This window comes from Dasypus novemcinctus (genome assembly GCF_030445035.2).
Source record: "Dasypus novemcinctus isolate mDasNov1 chromosome Y unlocalized genomic scaffold, mDasNov1.1.hap2 SUPER_Y_unloc_1, whole genome shotgun sequence".
NCBI classification, from domain to species: domain Eukaryota; kingdom Metazoa; phylum Chordata; class Mammalia; order Cingulata; family Dasypodidae; genus Dasypus; species Dasypus novemcinctus.
Window position 1 is genome coordinate 4,546,414 of NW_027261977.1, and position 18,310 is coordinate 4,564,723.

General features: G+C 35.8%; 2 pseudogenes; both read left to right on the top strand.

The window, feature by feature from the left end:
• The first annotated feature begins 360 nt into the window (after positions 1 to 360).
• On the top strand, positions 361 to 2,632 carry LOC139438588 (protein FAN-like; annotated as a pseudogene).
• Positions 2,633 to 16,419: 13,787 nt separating this feature from the next.
• LOC139438580 (olfactory receptor 14A16-like) lies at positions 16,420 to 17,292 on the top strand (annotated as a pseudogene).
• The last annotated feature ends 1,018 nt before the right edge of the window (positions 17,293 to 18,310 follow it).

An 18,310-nucleotide genomic window follows, 5' to 3' on the forward strand; every position in this document is an offset into this window, starting at 1 on the left:
GCAAGACAGCTGCCAATGGCTGCCAGGGCTCAGGCTTCCTGGGTTCCTCTCTTCCTGGGTCTTGCTTCTCTCCAGGCTCTGCTCCTCTGTTATCTCCACCAGGTCAGCTTAGACTATCAGGTGAAAAGTTTGTTTCTCTTTCCTCATGACCAAGCTCCTCTGTGTGCTTAATGCCCATGGCTCCAGTTCAAAAACTCCAGCATCAAAACTCTAACATCAAAACTCTAACACTCTTTTTTTTTTCATGTCTTTTATCAGTGCCCTACTGATGTGGCCCGGTCAAAGCCCTAATTATAATTTAATTAAGTAAATGTGAAACTTCAGACAGACCAGTTCACAAACATAATCCAATATGACAAACTGGGGCACTAAACTGCCATGATAGCCACTATTTTGAAGTCACATTTGGCTAGGACATCACTTGACAAAAACATATTGCAAAGTGTTTCTGAAAAGCTGCACATGGGATGTAAAGTGGAAATGATGACACCTCTGGTGACCAGGCCAGGACATGTGTGCATCACCACGCAAACCTATATTTCCAGTCTCTCAGCAGGTACCTGAAACCTGTGGTGCAGATAACTCTTCAGGGTGTCCTTCACATTTACAAAAGGCAACACGGTCTTATGCCTTTGGGTTTGGAAGTATTTTGCACAGAAGATGATCTGTGTTCCGACATCCACCTGAAGTTCTGTGAACATCAAAATAGATATATCTCTATCTTTATATTGTCCCGAATCTAGAGCACCTCATGGCTGAGCACATTGCCATAGTTACATACTCCAGTGGCAGCAGATCTTCTTGCCAACTACCAGAACCTCCTGCACATCAACAACTTGGCTGACCCAGTACCTCCTGTACATCAACTTGGCTGACCAGAGCTGCAACAACCTCTCCTAGTATCCCATGTTTCCATGAATAATAAATAATAATTACAGTTCAGAATTAGATAGGTCAAATTCAGGAAACTTCTGTGATCTTAGTAAACCACTTGGGGCACCAAACATGGAAAGGCTGGGAAAATTACTGACAGGTACAGGGAAATGCCAGAGCCAAAATTCAGGTATGGAAGTTACTATTCTTCTCCAGGGTATGTGCTGTTTTATCTTGTTTGGATTGCATCTGAGTATATGCTATGCCTTCAGAATGGTAGATTTGATAGTGCAGATAGAACATTCAACAGTATTGCAGAAACTTGGAAAAACTGTTTGGATGGTGCAACTGATTTTAAAGAGTTGACTCCAAAATTCTATGGTGATGATGTTGGCTTTTTAGTCAATCGTCTGAAACTGGATTTTGGAAAGAGACCAGGAGGGAAAATGGTGGATGATGTAGAAGTTTCCCATTGGGCATCAAGTCCTGAGGATTTTCTCCAGAAGAGTAAAGAGGCATTGGAGAGCAATTATGTGTCTGAGCATCTCCATGAGTGGATCAATCTCATATTTGGCTGCAAACAAAAAGGAGTGATGCTGTTGGGGCCCCTGATGTATTTCACCCCCTGACCTATGAAGGAGGTGTGGACTTGAACAGCATGAAGGGTCCTGATGAGGAAGTAGCCATGCTGGCCCAAGTCTTGGAATTTGGGTAAACACCAAAACAGCTATTCATGACACCACATCCTCAAAGGATCAACCCAAAGTTTAAAAGTGTCTCAGACCTCCAGTAATAATGTTTCTGGAGCAGATTCCCCAGTCTCCCAGGTGAAGAGTGTTTTAAAGACCTGACTGAAAACTCACCTGGAGTAATATTACCAAACTGCAGTTACATAAGCACTGTAAAATCCATAAAGAGGTGGTTACTGGAATCACAGTCTCTTGCAATGGGTCTTCAGTCTTTAAAACATCACAAGACTCTACTTTGAAAACGTCTTCCAAAGAATCAAAAGTGCTACAAAGAAGTATATCATTTCTGAATATGGCTTTATCATCATGTTTACTTTTTTCAGGAGATAACATGCCATAAGTCTTCATGAGATAATAATGTCTATTTTATTCCATAGCATTTGGAAGATGCCAAGACACATTAATGGGCCATGATGATGCTGTTAGTAAGATCTGTTGGCATGACAACAGGTTATTTTCTGCATCGTGGGATTCTATAGTGAAGGTGTGGTCTAGTGTTCCTGTGGACATGCCAGGCACCAAAAGACACCAGTTTGACTTGCTGACTGAGATGGAACATGATGTCAGTATATATAAAATCAGTTTAAATGCTGCCAGCACACTGCTGGTTTCGGGCACCAGAGAAGATACAGTTAATATGTGGGATCTCATGACTGCACTGGATATAATGCTATTCAGGGACTGTACTGAATACTGCTTTCAGCCCAGACAGCCACCACATCCTCGGCACAGGAGAGGATGACTGAACATCAGGAACATGCAGACAGAGATGCTCATCTCTTTTCTGACATCAGAGGAGCCACAGAGATGCTTTATCTGGGACTGAAATAAAGTGTTACCAGAAGTCAGTCTGGTGAACTGCTCATTTGGGACCTCCTTGGAGCAAAAATCAGTGAGAGAATACAGGGTCATAAAGGTGCTCTGTCATTCACAGGGATGAATGAACAGTGGGCAGCAGCATCCCAGGAGGGGAAGACAGGCAAATTATGTCCTGGAAATTGCAGTATTAAGTGCCTTTTTTTCCTCCTAGAAATTAAAATGAACTCTATTTTTCAAAATAGACTTTTAAATGAACTGGTGAATGTGTAATCACAATTAGAACTTTACCACTAGGAAAACAGGTGTTTCTGAACTTCCTAAATCATGGTGTCTTCATTGAAAGCTATTAGATGCCATTTGTAAGGCAATAAAGCTATTGCAGTGTTAGGGGAAAAAACAGAGGATCATTCCCTAGGATGATGGTCATCAAAAGACAGCTTTGGGTGACAGAGATACTGAATAACTTCAAATTTCTAAGAGCATGCGCAGTATTTTGAATAATTTTTCTTGTCTTTCTAATCGACTCCAACTGCTGCCCCCTGGGCTTTTGGGTGTGTGCCTGTTTTCAAGGACAGGTTACTTACTACAATCTGTAGTTTCAGAGAGCCTGGGGAAGGATTAGCAGTTCTTAAATCAGTGCTTTCCAGGTATATGAACAGTTTGCATTTCAGTATAGCTCTTAGCACTCATCTTTTCTATATTAAAATTATTTAATGTAGAAAAGTCTAAATATACTATGTACATTTAAATTAATTTTGGAGGAGTGGAAGTGGCTCAAGAGTTTGGGAACTTGCTTCCCACATGGGAGGTCTGGGTTGAGTTCCTGGTGCCTCCTAAAGAAGAAGAGCAGACAGATGAGGACACCTCAGGGCAGGGAGGGAAAATTTTTAAAAAGATAAAATACTTTAAGAAAAATTACAGTGTATAAAATACGTAAATGCTTAATCCTGTATACTATGCATTATTGATTTGTAACCCACAACTTCTTTATTTTTTAAATTAAATTTAATTTATTTTATTTTATTTTTTATTTCTCTCCCTCCCCCCCCCAGTTGTCTTCTTTCTGTGTCCATTTGCTTCATGTTCTTCTTTGTCCACTTCTGTTGTTGTTAGCGGCACGGGAATCTGTGTATCTTTTTTGTTGCATCATCTTGTTGTGTCAGCGGCGCCATTCCTGGGCAGGCTGAACTCTCTTTCAAGCTGGGCGGCTCTTTGCACAGGGTGCACTCCCTGCACATGGGGCTCCCCCATGCGGGGAAACCCCTGCGTGGCAACCCCTGCATGGCACAGCACTCCCTGCACCCATCAGCACTGCACATGGACTAGTCCCACACAGGTCGAGGAAAGCCGGGGTCTGAACCGTGGACCTCCCATGTGGTAGATGGATGCCCCAACCACTGGGCCAAGTACACTTCCCTCACAACTTCTTTAATAAAATTAAAAAAATAAAACAAAGAACAGGACCAAAGAAAATAAAACAAAATATCCAATGCCTCAAATATCAGACCTTTTATAGTAAATAAAACTTATTTGTGAATGTGTGGTCAAGGAGATATTGCTGGAGTTGACTAGATAATTTTTCAATTACTTTTAAAATGGGGGAAGAATGTTGTCAAACATATGAATTAAATGTACCCAAATGAAAATTTGCTTTCTAATAAATGGATTTCCTTCCTGTGTATGAAAAAAGATGAGTATACCTACTCTCTTCAAGATCCAACTCCATCATTGCTTCTCAGTTTTTAAGGAACGTTAAATCCCAGCATGGCCAAGGGAGAGATTCATAGTGTCTCCCCCCAAGAAGAGAGTGTGCATGCTAGGGTAATTACCCAATTTTGTCTAGGTCTTTTTTTTTTTTTTTTTTTTTGTGGAACCGGGGTGTATACATGGGGTTTGATATTCAGAAGTTCAAGGGAAAAGATATACAAGGATCCTATTAAATATGTAGATATTGGTGCCATAGTTTGAGGTTCTTGATGTGATAAGTGCCCTAACGTTTTCAACATTTGGTTGATTAAAGGCTTTGCTAAATGATTCCTCATGCTGAGTGATGTCAAGATACCACAATTTGGGAAACGGACTTGGCCCAGTGGTTAGGGTGACTGTCTACCACATGGGAGGTCTGCGGTTCAAACCCCGGAACCCCTTGACCCATGTGGAGCTGGCCCATGTGCAGTGCTGATGCGTGCCAGGAGTGCCGCTGCCACGCAGGGGTGTCCCCCACGTAGGGGAGCCCACATGCAAGGAGTGCGCCCATAGGGGAGGCTACCCAGCTCGAAAGAAAGTGCAGCCTGCCCAGGAATGGCACCGCCCACACTTCTCGGGCCGCTGACGACAACAGAAGCGGACAAAGAAACAAGACTCAGCAAACAGACATGGAGAACAGACAAACAGGGGGGGTTTAAATAAATAAATAAATCTTAAAAAAAAAAAAAAAGATACCACAATTTATCATGTGTAATGTGGGAGAAGGTATCCAAAGATTTTGGGAAATGGGATTGGTGGCATGTATTTATTTTATCCTCGTTCTCATATGCCTCTTTAGGATATCCCTGGGAATAGCTCCAAAAACACAATGCCAAGTTAAGGTAGAATGCACTAGTGACTAGGGTAGTAGGCTCCTTGACATGGTTTGTGGTGAGTGCCTCAGGTGTGAGACAACAGTAGGAGATACCAGATTTGAAATAGGCTGCTGAGGAAAAACTTGATTTGATTCACCAATGGAAGAAGTCACAGCCTTTCCCCCATTTTATAAGATAATTCTCAAATACAGAGCCCCCTGATTGAAGGAGAGACCTGCCAACTTGAGGGATTGCCCACATAAACTGCTCCAACTGCATTTCATGAATCTCCCACAAAACCTTTCTCAAATACATCAGAAGCCACTTACTAAGGTGACTGTACACTGGTGAAAGGGAAACATCCAAATGTTCTGGAATAATACTTTTTTTCTAAGTTTGTACTTAAATCTGGGGATACTAAATGTACCTATGGAAGTTAGGGAATTTAGACTAAATGGGGAACTTTTTATCTGCTTTTTCATTGAGGTGAAAATCACATAAAATACAATTAACCACAAAATGTAAATTTCAGTGGCAATTTGTATATGCACATTGTCCAATTGTCACACCTATCTAGTTCCAAAAACTGTTCATCACACCAAAACAATACCCTGAAACTATTCATCAGTCAATTCCCATTCACCACTACCCTTAGTCAATGGCAACGTCTAATCTACTACGTGTCTCCCTAGATCTACTATTGCAGATAGTTCATATAAGTGAAATTATAAAATGTCACTTTTTTCTGGCTGCGTTCACTTAGCATAAAGATTTTTAGAATTGTCCATGTTGTAGCATGTGTCAGTACCTCATTCATTTTTATGGCTGAATAGTATTCCATCATATGGCTATTCCATCTTTTTTTCATTATTCATCTATTGGTTGATGTTTGAGATATATGCATATCTTGTCTAATGTGAATAGTGTTGCTATGAATATCCAAGGACCAATATCTGAATACCTGTTTTCAATTCTTTGACATATATACCTGTGAGTGGAATGCTGGGCCACACAGTAATTTCATGTTTGATTTTTGAGGAATCCCTAGCCATTTTCTATAGTGACAGATCATTTAAATTCCCAGTTGACAAAGCATGAGGTTTCTAAATTCTCCACATCCTCAACACTTGTTAGTTTCTTTTTCTTTTTTAAATAATAGCCACACTACTGGTTGTGGATTGATATCTCATTATATTTTTTTATTTGGACTACTGTAATGATTGATAATGTCAAGCATATTTCCATGTGTTTATTGATCATGTGTAAACATTGGAGAAATGTTTAGTAAGCTCTTTGTCCATTTTTAAAAATATATTTTTATTACAGAAGTTGTGAACTTACAAAACAATCCTGCACATGTGTAGAATTCCCATATAATACAAATTCTCCAACGCAACACACTGTAGTGGAACATTTGTTATGGATTATGAGATAATAACATCAGACTATCACTAACTATGGTCCCTGATGTACATTTGACATTTTTTCCATATGGCTCTAAGATTAACATAGTATATCATTGCATTTTATGCATGAATATTATAGTATTGCTGCTAACTATAGTCCACAGGTTACACTAATTGTATTTCCCCATGCTTCTCTACATTCCCACCATTCTGCAATAGTGATGTACATCATTCTCTTCCACAGAAGGACATTCTTGCACTTGTACTAAACTGCAGTTCTCATCCACCTCTGGAACCATGGTGTTATTCAGTCCATAGATTATTCTCTTGCTTTCCTTCAGTTGGCATTTACATCCCTAGACTACCTTTTTCAGTCACAATCCCATTTTTAAATTGTGTTGTTTTTCTTTTTCTTTTTGATCATTTGTAGGAGTTCTTATATATTCTGGATCATAAAACCCTATCAGTGTTGCAAATATTTTCTCCCATTCTTCATCAGTAATAACATTTAATACCTAAAGGTTTTAATTTTCATGAAGACAAATTCATCATTTTTTTCTTTTGATATTCATGCTTTGTGTGTCATATCTAAGAATCCTTTATCAAATCAAACATCATGAAAAATTTCCCATTTTCTCCAAAGATTGTTATATTTTAACCTATATTTAGGTAATTGATATATTTTGAGTTGTTTGCAAGTAATGTGAATTAGAAATCTAACCTCATATTTTTGAATGTGAAAATTCAGTTTTCCCACCACTATTTGTTGCAGTGACTATCGTGTCACCATTGAATGGACTTAGCATCTTTGTAAAAATCAATTGGCCATCAATTTGTAGGTTTATTTCTGGACTATCCCATTTGTTTCTATACCAGTTCTTATGTCAGGACAACATTTATTTGATTATTGTAGCTTTTTGGTAATGGCCTGGGGGACAATGTAAACTACAATGTAAACTATAATCCATGTGCTTTAGCTGTGCTCCAAAATGTTTTCACCAAATGCAATGATTGTGCTTCACTGGTGAAAAAGATTGTTGATGTGGGAGGAGTGGGGGTAGGGTGGGGAGTGGGTTATATGGGAACGTCTTATATTTTTTAATGTAACATTTCATGTGATCTGTGTATTTTTTTAAAAAAGACAAAATTTGCTAAAAAAAACAAATGTTTTGAAATTGGAAGTGAGTCCTAATTTCTCTGTCCTACTTTTCCTGAACCATTGTTGCTTCAATTAGGTTAATCGCACTTAGTCAGGATGTATAATCATTTTATTATGCTTTTGAATGCCATTCCCTCCTATTTGTTGAGGATATTACATGTACATTCAGAAGGGATTTTGGTCTATGATTTTATTATCCTGTCCTTAGTTGGCTTTAGCATTAGAGTTGCTATGGCATCATACAAAGAGTGAGGAAGATTTCCCTTCTCAATTTTTTGGAAGATTTTGAGAAAGATTGGCATTAATTATTGAACTTTTTGGTAGAATTAATAAAAGAAACCATCTGATCCTGGATTTTCCTGGTTAGGAAGTATTTCCTTTATTGATTTACTGTCTTAACTTGGTATATGTCTGTTCACATTTTTTATTTCTTCTTGTTTAAATTTAAGTACTTTTTGTTTTAAGAATTTAATAGATGATTTAATAGATTGCTGTATATTTGTTAATAATATTCTTTTATAATCCTTTTTATTTTGATTAAGTCTGTAGTATTATCTCCACTTTCATTTCTGAAGTTAGTTATTTGCATCTTCTGTTTATTTGTCAGTATAACTAAAAGATGTCAATTTTATTAAGCTTTTCAAGGAACAAAATTTGTTTTTTCTCCTTTATCTATTCCCCTCTAAAGATACCTCCATTCCAATTTTTCTTATATCTTTCCCCCTATTAATTTGGATTTAGATTATTTTCATTATCTATTTCATCAAGTTATAAGTTTAGATTATTTGAGATTTGTCTTTTTTTCATGTACTCAATAGAATATATTTACCTCTGCACTGCATTCACTGAATTACTTAAGTTTTGATATGTTAGGTTTTGTTTTGCTTCTTAAGTACATTCTAATTTTCCTTGTGATTTCTTCTTTGACTCATTGACTGAGGATGTGTTGTTCAATTTCCCCATATTTTTGAATTATCCAAATTTCCTTCTTATTATTTTTGGATAGAGATAATACTTTGTATGATATCATTCTTTCTAAATTTATTGACATTCTAAATTTATGTTTTTGACATAACAAATGGTCTCTCCCAGAGAATGATATATGTGCCCTTGAGAAGATCATGGGGATGCAAATTAATGGTGTGAAAGCCAAGACTGCTCTTACTATATAAAAGACCACCATGCTGAAGGACTCTCCAAACAGGAGAGCTACAGGAGTGGATTAAGATCAAAGAAGAAATGGTAGGAAAAGGAGAAATGTGCCATTAGATCAGTGTGTAGGAGGGCATGGAGATAGGACACAATGCAGAGCCCATTAACCAGTTGTACGCAAAGGTGAGGGTACATTATGCTGGTGTAATGTAAAGGGTGTCAGGTCACCACATACCTAACATATGCCATCACACAGAGACAGAGGCTGACCATATTCACAAAAGAAATGAAGAACAGCTGGGTGAGACAGCATGAAAAATGAATGATCTGCATATCTTTCATGAGATTCATTACCATTTGAGGGAGTGAAGTTGAAGTATAACAGATATATACAAATTCCAAGTTTCTAAGGCAGAGATACATGGTGGAATGGATCTAAGAGCCACAAAACTGTCTGAGTCGTGGACCCGAAGGGTGTCGGGAATGAAAGACAAAGAGAGATTGGGATTAGGGTATCTGAGAGCATTGAATCCGCAAGCTCATCAGACAAGTTTATTGATCTCAGGGGCCTCTTTATATACCCCAAGCATTCAGGAGAACAAGCAACTATCCTAGTTAGCTATTCCCATGATCTCAACCTGTGTAATACACAATGGATCAAAATCTACTATTATAATTCAAAGTACAGAATTTCAATGTTCTATTATATTGCTAAGAAAGCATACCCATGAATCTTGTTGCCCAGTTCACCTCGTACTTGTTCCACCTGAATGTACACATCTCCTTGCTTGATTCATGACCTGCATGTATAGCTATGGAGACAGCATGTCTCAGTGGTCAAGGAAGTAACTTGCTTCCATGGAAACAACATACCTTTGTTTCCCACACACAGCCAGTTGCCAAGATGATGACCATGTTCCCTGATATGTTAACAAAATGTGCAAGGAGGAAAAGCTGTGTTAGGATACTTTGCTGCACTACTGAGATGGAAAGTCTCAGAAGGACATAGCCACTGAGGACAGTTCATTTTCTTCTCTTCCCAGCAGATCTTGAAGAACAAATATTAAATTTGGAGACTATTAGTTTCAAATATTTCATTCATATGTGTGTATATGCGTATCGTAAAGTATGATCTGCATTCCTTGTTTCTTGGATGTGTTCTAATTACATTTTTTGTTTTTGGTATTCATATCTTATGTTTATGAATATTCACATAAACATTATGTTTGTACCAATCTGAATTTTTAAAGAAGAATCATTTAATCTAATTAAAATGCAAATTGCATGTTTAATGGCTGTTTTCCATTGCACCAATTATATTTATTTTTCTACAGTAGTCATAAATATTTGACTTCATAAATTTAAATAATTTATTTTTTAGATTCATTCTTTTTAATCTAACCCATTTGGAATATTATCTTCCTGATCAAAATTCTATATCCATATTTTTGGGGGTCCCTAATTCAGCTTTCTTTTACTTGTTTGAATAAATTTTGGCCACTGATAATCACAAATCTACCTTTCTTCCATGGGTTGAATATTGCTTCTTTGGTCTCATCATGGTCACCTGATATAAGATCTGGCAGTGTGTTTGCCCAAGTGGAGCCCAGTGCTTGTGGATTAAAGCTGAGATCTCTTCCCCAAAGCCACTCATACACATGGCCTTCTCTGTAGGAGATACCATATGATTCACTAAGAAAAATCTACATGATTGACGATACATCATATTTCTGGGTACCAGGAAACAGTCTTAGCTAAAAAAAATATTATCTGTTACCCAAATGCTGATAACAACAAAAAATGGTTAATTCAAAGGCTCAAACTGATATTAATTTTCAGGAATAATATATCTCACTACTTATTAAATTAAAAATTTAGCAATATATTTACCCCTAATAAAATACATATGAAGTAGAAAAGTGAAAATGACATATACTCAACTAAATATATAAGAAAGTTATATTTGTTATTCAATATTATTCTGGATACATTGTTAAAATTAGATATGTGACAAAAATATGAGGTTTAAAAATTGAACAAAAGAGGAAAAATTGCCCTTTTCCCTCCATGATTATAATTGCATATGTGGAAAACTGAAGCAATCTATTACTGTAATAACATAATTCAATAATTGACTTATCAAAACTGTATGACCAAAGTGAACCAAATTATTGTAATTTATGTATAATTAAGGCTTTAATAACTATGCATTATATGGGAATAATTGATCCAAATAGGTAAATGAATAGTTAAAGCCATTGAAAAGAACTCAAGAAAATTTGTACAGTACTTTTCAGGAAAAAAGTACTCTGAGCGATTTACAGATAAAGCTTGGGAGCTTGAAAAAAAATAGAAGTTACATAAATGTTTTTAAAGAGCATGTCCCAAAATACCATAAAAGCAAGAAAATTTTCCCAAGATGACTCTGAAGCCTTAAGTACAGGGATAATATAGTTAACTAAATTTAATAAAATCTTGTGGGCAAAATATTACCCAAAATAAGTAAAAACATAACATTTTTATATATGATAAGAATGAACCATATATAAAATTTTTTAAATATGAGTTTATGAAATAAGAAGTAATGAAAATACTGAAAAATTATAATGGAAATTCCACATAAAATTAAGACAATGCCTCCCACACATTTTCCCCACTTATTTCTTTCTATAAAGAAGTTTAGGTTTATTAAACAATCATGTATAAAATACAGGATTTCTATACACCACCCCACTAACAGCAACTTGCATTAGTGTGGAACATTTGTAACAATTGATAGAAGCACTTTTTATAATTGTACTATTAACCAATATCCATTTTTTAACATAGTGTTCAGCGTTTGTGAAGAGTACCTACATGGATTTTTAAAATATATGTATTTATTCTGTTAATGTAAATCTAATCTAACATTTTTCCTTTTAATCATAATCATATAATTAGTGCTGTTAATTGCATTCATAATGCTGTGCTATCATCACCACCATCCGTTTCCAAAACACTTCCATCATTCCAAAATGGATCAATTTACATTTTAAGCCTTAACTTCTCATTTCCCTATCCCCACTACCATCAATGAAATCTTACAACATTTGTCCTTTTGTGTATGGCTTATTTCACTCAACAGGATGTCTTCCAGATCCATCCATGTTGTTGCATATATCAGGACTTTGTTTCTTTTGATGACTAAATAATATTTCATTGTATGATTATACAACATTTTATTTAGCCATTCATCAGTTGATGGATCCTGGAACTGCTTCCATCTTTTGTAATTTTAAATGATACCTCTGTGAACTTCAGTGTGCAAATATGTGTTTGAGTTTCTGCATTCAATTCTTTTGAGTAGAAATCTAGAATTAGGATTGCTGGATAGTTCTATACTTAGCTTTCTGAGGAACCACCAAGATATGCATCATTTTCCACAACCATGGGCAAAGAATGAGTATTCTTATTTCCCCACATCCTCTCCAACACTGCTAATTTTGCTCTTTTGTTTTTTATTAAAGAGCAACCATTCTAAAAGTCATGACATGGTTTTTTAATGTGATTTTATTTGTATTTCCCTGATGGGTACTGATGTTGAACATCATTTCATCTGTTTTCTGAAGACTCTAAAATTTACTTAGTTTTATTCCAAATTAGTTATATACACATCAAAATGATAGGGGATTTTATATCTTCACTCATAATATTATGGAAAGCTGGCCAGTTACGACTATGGAACAGACTGAGCTATTTGAAATTTCATTGCAACTCTGGAAATAAATTAGGATATTCCATTGATTATCTTTTTCTTCTGAAGAGAAATGTGCTGGTTAATTGGGTTCTATCCCCAGGGCATTTACTTACCCAACTTAAGGAGGAACACTTTAAAATAGGGAGGAATCATAAGCCAGCAATCCACAGCTCCTAGTCTATTCTGTCTGGAACAAGATTTTGTAGAAAATCATTTATTGCAGGCAAATGGATTTAAGATCTGACATTCCTTGATCTACACAAATTCTGCTACTTACTTTGGCTTTGCAACCCTAGACAGATGTCTTTCTTATCTTTAAAGTGGGGAAAACAGGTCTGGCTAGAAGACAAAACATATTCAACATCTCTGAGGTAAGAACACTCTTTTGCAGGCTATGTGGACACATTTTCAAAAGAATATTTAGTGAAAATTTTTGTTCTTATGCTGTGGTTCAGGGGATGTGCACTCCTAGACAAGATGAGCTACAGTGAGAAAGGTGGAGAGGTAAGGCTGGCACAGACAAGCACATTTTACTTTCTTCCCAATTTGGAATCAAATTTGGGAAAATTTATATACATACCCATGCATCTAGAATTTTTCATTCATTCAACAACACATTATAACTTTCCATGTGATCTCTATATCTTGTGTAAGGTGTATTTATATTTTGTCTTCTCTTTCCCTTTAATTCCTATTGGGACCATTTACGAAAGGCCATATTATAATAATTCATTGCTACACTGTTACAATAACATCATGACATATCTCTTTTCTCCTTTTTTTCTTTAAACCAATTAATGTTTCTTTCTTTCTAAAACCACTTAATATTTAGGAAATAGTGCCTTGATTATCCTATACACCTGTAGGTACCAAAGCAGCCTTGCTTTCAATGTAGACAGATAAAATCTAAAACTCTGAGTCTTCTACTTCTGCCATTCAACTCTTCTATTCCATTTACACATACCATGTTTGCAGACATTCACTAGAGTTTTCTACTTCTACCACTTTCGGGCTGCTGAGTTTACCTTTGTTCCCAATTATGAAATCCAGATTAAATGACCCTCTCTTTTGTTTTCATCTTCCAAAATCATACCCATTATTAAGTTAACTGTTTCCTTTGCCACATATTTACATAAAATCAACATTGATTCTCTCAGTATTTCTGAAGCATTTATTGCCTGTCCTAATATGGGATGAAATATCATCTTACATGGTTATTATAATTTTAAAATAAACACTATATTATAGTAGGAGAATAATATATTATTTTATTGAATATCGAACATGAAAGTGCAGGGTTTTTGAAGATAAAGGACTGGATCTTTAAATAATAGTTGGTATTGGGTTTCTGAATGATGAGGCTTTATTTTGATTGCTTAAATCTTCAAAGAGAGTTTAGAGATAGAAGAAAATATGGGGGAACACTCTAAGATAAAATTTAAAAAGTTGTCCCCGTAAAGTAGACAGAAATATTTTATGAATGATTTGATGCTAACCAGAATGTTCTAAGATATTGGTTGGCAAACTCTAGAGTGCCTCAGAATCACCTGGGGGCAATAAGTAAAACACAAGTGATGAAACATCTCCCAAAAGTTTCTGTTTCTGTAAGTCACAGTTGAGATCTGAGAATTTGCATTTCTTAAAAGTTTCCTGGACATGCTGATGCATTTGAGACTAGGACACATTTTGATAACCGTGATGCTAGGGAATTGGGAATAGAGTAGATACCAATAAAGAAAAAGCACTCATTTGTTGTAAAGACCCAAGGAGAGTTCACAGAGAAGGCCCATACTGATCCTGGATAATAGATGCTCATTTACAAACATCATTTTGTTTTTTGTTTGTTTGCTATTTGTCTGGCTTCATGAGAGAAAGGATCAGTGAGTTTATGGAGGCAATAGAATGGGAAGGTAGAAAGCATCAAATGCCCTTTCAACATGTATGAAGTGTATGGTGGGAGAAATTAAAATGGTACCCAGATAAAGGTAGTTTATATGAAAATAGTTTCTACAATAAGAACTGTGGTAGTTATTGCCCCAAATATTGATATTGAAAGTGTATATACTATTTATTTTCTAAATTCTCTGATTTCCATCTACTGCATTGTATTTTAGTTGATTTATGACCCTATCTAATGATTTCTAGTGGAATAAAGGCTGTCAGTATTTCTTCCACAGAATCTAAAATGTTATAAATAACCAACACCACCATTTTTGGTGAATCCATTTGTAATTAAAGAGGGTTAGTTTTTAAACTGCAGGAGAGAGAAAAAACGAGAGATGAAATTTTCAGATGAAAAAATTGTGTCACAAACAGGAAAAAATAGTTTAGCATGAGATCAGTGTGTGTTTCCAGCAGACATTAATGTACTACAAATTTATATAGAAGAGAGTCACTCTTCCTCCATGAAAGTGGGAAGGAATAGAAAAATGAGTGAGAAGAGAACAGATTGGTAGAGAACTATAGGGAGCATTTACTATTTCCAGCCACACTGATAATGGGGTAACTCACTGAGAATGGTGACAGCAGGGTGGTGAAGGCTAATGGCAGCTGGAGGAACACCAGGAGGGGATGGAAATCTGGCTAAGCAGGAAAGAACCCAAGAGTTTGCTACCTTAGATACATGAATTAAAACTTTTGATTCTAAGTTCCAGCCTCCTAAAAGCAATGGGAGCAATACTGGAGAATCCACTGAGAAGATAAAATCTTCTAATGCATAAGAAATGCATATAAATATTTTGTTACACAGTTCAAATAGCTCACTTTTACTTTGAAGGGACTACTAAAATTAAGGACAGTTTTTTTGGTCAAACAAAATATAACATAGCAAACTGACAAAGATTAACTGGTAGAATTCTGTTGTCTATGGCTCTACTGAATTGCTTAATATATTTATCTAAGCTGTTTGAAGCCTTTTCTTAATGGTTGAATCAAAGTATCAGTGATTATTCTGTGTTGGGTTTTAAAGGGCATACTTTTAAAGGATAAAACAATGACTTATACAAACAAACTCACACAAAAAATTTATTTGATTCATTAATGAATGAGTGTATTATCAAGATATTACAACTTGTTCAGAGGATAAATGAAATTATCACACATAAAAGGGCAGATAAAGAATGACAGAATTAATTTTCAAATAGATATAAAATACACCTGTCTACAGAGCAATAATCAATTGCATTAGATCAGAACAGAACTTATTTCCCTTTCACTGGAAAATGATGTTCATTCTTAACATTTTTTGCAATTTACAGTATTGTAAAATAGTTCAGAAAGTTTAAAACTTAAAATACTTCTGTGCACTAGACAGGAGTCTGTATTTTTTTGTGTAATTTCAAAGTTTTTCACAATTTCTCCTGTTACTGTCATAAAGAAGAAAAATGGGATAATTTCAATTTTTTCATGATATTTCCTGCTACTGTTATAAGGAGGAAAGATGGGATAGAAGAAATATCTGTATTCCATTTCTCCCCAAAAATGACAGACACTTTTATCTACATTATTAGTGTCAGAGTAATTATCCAAAGAACAAGTTCCCCGTGTAAACTGAGCAAACTGATGCTCAAAATTATTTTTCCATGGTCACAAAACTAGTAAATGGCTGAGCTGAAATGTGTGCTTTAACTAATTGCTCCAAAATTCACATCTTTTCTTACTACCTTCTGAAAGATAAAAAAGTGCAAATTTCTATTTATGTAAAATGTGCAATATGTCCTTAATCTAAATACAATTTTAAGGTGGAAGATTTGAGACTAATATCCCTTTATAGTCACACATCTAATGTAGAAAATTGGGGTTAAACTGCCACAGAAATAAATGTATGGTGCTGATCTTGTGTGTTCTCAATTTTTTTCATAAACAAATGGGTGAGTGTTAGGAAGTTTGCAATAATAATTCACTTCTGTCCATTTTCCAATTGCTCACTTTCTTTTTTAGAGTAATTGATTAAACATCCAAAGAAATGGACAACTTCACCTCAGTGACCACGTTCTTCCTCATGGGGTTTTCTGATTTTCGGGAGATCCAGATTTTACATGCTGTGCTGTTTTTGGTAGTTTACCTGGCAGCCCTACTAGGGAATCTTCTCATCATTCTTCTCATCACCAGGGATGCTCACCTGTGCACCCCCATGTACTACTTCCTGAGGAACTTGTCCTTTCTGGATCTGTTTCATTTCCATCACTGTCCCCAAATCCATTGCTAACTCTATGACTAATCACAATACCATTTCATTCCTTGGGTGTGTGTCACAAGTATTTTTCATATTCCTCTTGGCCACTACAGAAATAGTTCTCCTCACAGTGATGTCCTATGACCGTTACGTTGCCATCTGCCACCACTCCAATATGAAATCATCATGAACCATGGGGCCTGTGTGCAGATGGTGGCTTCTTCATGGATCAGTGGAGGCCTCAATGCAATTCTGCACACAGCTTCCACCTTCTCAGTACCCATGTGTGGGCCTCCTGATGTTCATCAGTTCTTCTGTGATGTCCCACAACTACTTTCCCTTGCCTGTTCTTATAACATGGGAGAACTATTAGTTATTGGGATCAGCTTTGTATTAGATATTGTCTGTTTTGTGTTTATTGGTATTTCTTACATTAACATTTTCTCCACTGTGCTGAGATTACCATCCAGAGCAGGCAGGTCCAAAGCTTTCTCCACATGTCTTCCTCACCTCTTTGTTGTGACTCTCTTTCTCTCTTCTGGTTTTTTTGACTATTCACACCCCCTTCCCAAATCTCCAACACCCTCAGACTTGCTAATTTCAATGTTTTATATAGTGGTGCCACCCACCATGAATCCCTTCATCTATACTCTCAAGAAATAAGGATATGTAGACAGCACTCAAGAAACTGCTAATGAACACACATTATCTATCAAATTAAAAAGTTAAAATCACTCATGTCATGAACTTTCACTCATGGACATAATTCTCTCAATCCAGTTGTATAGTCTGGAAATTATATTGACTATGTAAAATAAGATTATTATATAAAATACTTATGCACTCATTAAACTGAGGTTAAAAACCATACTCTAAGCCCAAATCAAAAGTATGGCACTAAGAGTAGGGTTTCACTTTATTTGGGCAGATATATAGTGGTCTTATATTTATCTTCCTAATGGGACAACACCATCTGTTGTAAATCCTAAAATGGAGAGGATGCTAGGATATCAGGGATAGACATAGATTCACTAGGTAATTTAAATGTGTGGTTACTCTTAGCAAAGGGGGCTTATCAATGCTATGCCCTTGGGTGATATGCATAATCAATTCTCAAATTAAAAGGTACAATATATTGGACAATGTATTTTCTTTCCAGACATATTCTGTATCATTTTTCCTATATTCCATAACTGAGAGGCTGAAAGAAAAAACTGCCAGCAAAGAATTTTTTATAAAGCAAAATTACTCACAAATGAGGGAGAGTTCAAAATATTCACAGATAAATAGAAATTGAGAGAATTTGTCAATGAGTCCTGCACCTTAAGAAATACTAAAGGGAGTTCTGCAGATTGAAAGGAACAAAACAGGAGAGAGAGGATTGAAGGAGAGTGCAGAAAGGAAGATAATTGGTAAGAGTATCTAAAAGAATAAAAAATAAAAATAAAATATGGTATATAAAATCCTAAGGAAAAAATGGCTACAGTAAGGACTGTGTTTTCTGTTATAATCTTGAAAGATAATAGAATAAATCTCTAATCAAAAGACACTGACTGGCAGAATGGATAAGGAAATATGATCCATCTATATGCTGTCTACAAGAAATTCATTTTAGAATCAGGGACATAAACAGGTTGCAAGTGAAAGGTTGGAAAATCATTTCATGTCAAAACAGTGACCA